This window comes from Elephantulus edwardii, unplaced genomic scaffold (assembly GCF_000299155.1).
Source record: "Elephantulus edwardii isolate Elephantulus edwardi_28Jun2011 unplaced genomic scaffold, EleEdw1.0 scaffold00011, whole genome shotgun sequence".
NCBI lineage: Eukaryota > Metazoa > Chordata > Mammalia > Macroscelidea > Macroscelididae > Elephantulus > Elephantulus edwardii.
The window spans coordinates 11874730-11878768 of NW_006399761.1; positions in this window are offsets into that span (position 1 = coordinate 11874730).

A 4039-nucleotide genomic window follows, 5' to 3' on the forward strand; every position below is an offset into this window, starting at 1 on the left:
CAGCCTCATTCTACAACAGTGGCACCATATAGCATTTGTCCCTTTGGGTCCTGTCGCGGCCAGGAGTACTTCGGAGGAAGGTGCTGTCCTAGGCCACGTAGGAGGTGATAAAGCAGGATGTGTGTGTTGTATAACACGGGGAACTAACTCTGTGGGTACAAACACTAAGAGCTATCTTTGAGTTGCTTACTCAAAGACAGAGCCTTTCTGTTCAAAGACGGACACTCTCCTCCCCTGCAATTTACAGCCCTGGATGTAGGAGGCTGCCCACGTGTGACAAGCTAGCCGACGGTAGCTAGATTTCATGGGCTTGCTTATGTGAATAATTTAGCAGACTCCAAGGCACAAGGATTGTCCTGAGCTGTGTGGGACCTAGTCCACAGAGAATGAAAACGAAGAAGAGAGACCGTGCTTAGGAACTATCACCACACAGAAATAGCTTCATGAGTTGACTCTGGGAGAGGCATCAAAACATGCCAGAACCACCCCGGCCGCTCCTGTTCTACTTGGAAAAAAAAAAAAAAAATTATTGTTTCGATTTAAAGAAGACTCCTCAATTGTTACATAGTGTTACATAGTGTTACGTAGTGTTATAATAAACACTCACATGGTGTTGACTAAGTGCCACCCAGAGTTCTGAATCCTCTCAGGGAGCTGATGAGATGTTAGTCTCCTTTTCCCTTCACCACAAATGAGAATGTCAGGACATTAAGTCTCTCATCCAAAGTCAGAGCCAATAATTAGCAGGGTTAGAATCAGAGCAAGGGTAAAAAGGGTTGGAAGTGTAGGATGCCTCCCTCTAAGTGGGGCCCAGTAACCCTCTTTGACCATGATCATCCTGGTGATGTCATGATTACCTCTCATCTTGACTACTCTTATAAAATATAAGTCTATATTATTAGGCATCCACTTCCGAAATTACTTGCCTCCGGAAACTCTATGTACGAACAGTGCTCAGGCTGTTCGTTCATAGGGTCGCTATGAGTCGTCTACAACCTGACGGCATCAAACAACAATAACAATGACGACGACCAAGAGAGAGCTATGTTGGCCTAGTGGAAGGAAGCTATGCTGCCAAGCTGAAGGTGGGTGATTGTCATTTGTGGCCCTCGGCCAGGTTCAAATTGTCTTCCTGTCAAACATTCTTCTAGGTGGTACAGCACTGGTCTGTGCATTGCTGTACAGAGGTAACTCGTGGTTGCTGTGATGCTGAAGCCTGTGACAGTGATGTGCCAATCGTGGTAATGGGCACCCATGGTGGACAGTGTTGGTTGGAGCTTCCCGACTAAATCAAGCCTGGAAGCAGGAGTGGCATCCACTTCCGAAATGACTTGCCTCTGGAAACTCTATGTACGAACAGTGCTCAGGCCGTTCGTTCATAGGGTCACTATGAGTCATCTACAACTCGACGGAATCAAACATCAAACAAACATTTATTATTAGGGGAGGTGCGGTAGGTTTGAGGGCTCAGAGCACGTGTGGTGGTTTTTTGGCCCTACGAGGGGTTTGGCAGAGCGAACTTGCCAGATGAACTGGGGGCCTGAGGCAAGGAGTTTGCCAGCATTTGGATGTGCCGGGCTGGTAAGACACTGAAAGGTCAAGCCCCACCTAGGGTCTTGGGATATTTAATATCAGCTAAATCCAGACTCTGGCTTCTTGAGGCTTGGTAGGTTTGAGGACTCTTCTTCATAGGGTCGCTATGAGTTGCCTGCGACTCGACGGCACTTAACAACAATAACATCTAACATAGAGAGAGAGATCAACCAGCTGGCCCAGTGGACAGAAAGCGATGCTACCAAGGCAAAGGTGGGTGACTTTTAATCTGTGGCCCTCGGGCATGTCTTTCATTGTTTTTCTTTAGACATTCCTCTAGGTCGTGTGGCCCTGATGTACAAGTTGCCTTACAGCAGTCACCTGTGGTTGCTGTGAGGCTGAACACTGTGACACTGATGTGTCAAATGCGATAATGGTTGGTTACCTAATGTGGACAGAGAGTGGGGTGGAGCTCCTCAATTAAAACACGCTTGGAAGGAGGAGTGGCATCCACTTCCGTAATAGCTTGCTTCCGGAAACCCTATGAACCTGGAGAGAGAAGGAAAGGCACCCAAGTGTTGAGGACTCTCCTTCATAGGGTCACTATGAGTCGCCTGTGACTCGACAGCACTTAACAACAACAACAGCAACAACATATTATTAAGAAGCAATGAATACCAACATGACAGTGCTTCTTGTGAGTCCATGGACAACACTGGAACACTCTCTCCAAGTAACTCGGGAATAACCAGTTAGAGTCATGTCGAGCGCATCAGAACCCTTTGGAGAACATATTCAAGTTCGAATTTCTGGGTCCCACCCCTCCACAGCTTCTGATACAGTGGGTCTGGGATGAATCCAGAGTCTTTGCAATTCGAAAAAGCTACCAGGTGATGTTGATGGTGTTGAAGGGGCCATACACGGAGCACCACTGGAATCAGGAGGGAAACAAGTGACTCACATGTCGAAAACTGGTCCTCTGCGATCCTTACCATCGCTGCTCTTCTTGAGTTCCCTGCTGCAGCTACCATCTCATCCGTTCATTGAGGGTCTTGCTCTTTATCAACAGCCCTCTATTTTACCCAGCAAGAAGGTCTTTTCCAGGAACTGATCCCTCCTGACATGCCCAACGTTGTGAGATGAAGTCTGACCATGCTCACCCCCAAGGAGGATTCAGGATGCACCCCACCAAGACAGATCTGTTTGTTCATTTGGCACTCCATGGTATAGTCAACATTCTGAGCCAACACCGGAATGCAAAGATATCAATCCTTCTCTGATATTCCTTACACTTTGTCCAACTTTCACACGCATATGAAGCAACTGGAAATTCTATGGTGTGGGTCAGGAGTACCCAAATATCGTCAAAGACATCCGAACTCCAACACTTTCCAGAGGTTCGTGGGTACAGATTTGCCCAATGCAATATGTCATTTGCTCACTTTCTTTTTCTGGTTGTTGGTTGCTGTTGTTGTTGTGTGCTGTTGAGTCGGATCCGACAGGCACAGGAGGAGCCTGCCCTTCCTTCTCCAGCAGAGCATCTAATGGATTCAAACTACACGCTTTGGGGATTGCATCACTTGCTTTCTTGATTGCTGCTATCATGGGTGCTGTTGTCGATCCAAAGGAAACGACGCCTTTGACAACTTTTAATCATAATGATCAAGTTGTGAAGACTTTTGTTTCATTTATGATAAGGTGTATAGTCCATATTAGAGTCTGAGCTTCATCTACAAGTGTTTAGAGTTTTCTCCATTTTCAGCAAGCACAGTTGTATACTCTGCCCGTCACAGGTTGTTAACAAGTCTTCCTCCAATCATAATGCTATGTTCTTCTGTGTATAGCCCAGCTTCTCAAATTATTTCCTCACCATTCAGGTTGCATACATACAGTGCAAAGACACAGCTCTAACGCACAGCATTCTTGATTTTAAGCCCTGCAGTACTCCCTTGTTCTGTTGAAATGACTGCAATTTGGTCTGTGTGTAGTTTTCACATGAGCCCAATTAAGTGTTCTTGAATTTCTATTCTTTGCAATAGTTCACATAATTTTTATGATTCGGATAGCCCAATGCTATTTTAAATAGTTAATAAAATGCAGGTTAAAAAAAAATCTTTCTGCTGTTTTCTGACCAACCCCGATCCAGCTGCCAATGGATATTCACACTATCAAATATCCATGTTATCCCTCATTCCATGTCCGTTTTTGACTTCCACTTAAGATTGTAAAGATACTGCCACAAATGTTTTTTGGATTTTCTTCAGCAAAACTTAACTTGCATGTGATAGTAAAGATACTGTTCACGGTTCGAATCCACCAGATGCTCTGCCGAGGAAGGAGGGACAATCTCCTCCTGTACCAGTCAGATCTGATTTGAAGGTACACGCACACAAAAACAATAAAGTAAAATAAAATTCAAATTAAAAAAAGCTATTGTTCAATTGTTTCTTCATTCTATTGAATCACCTCTCTTTGCAAATGGACACAAATAATGGACTTCTTCCTC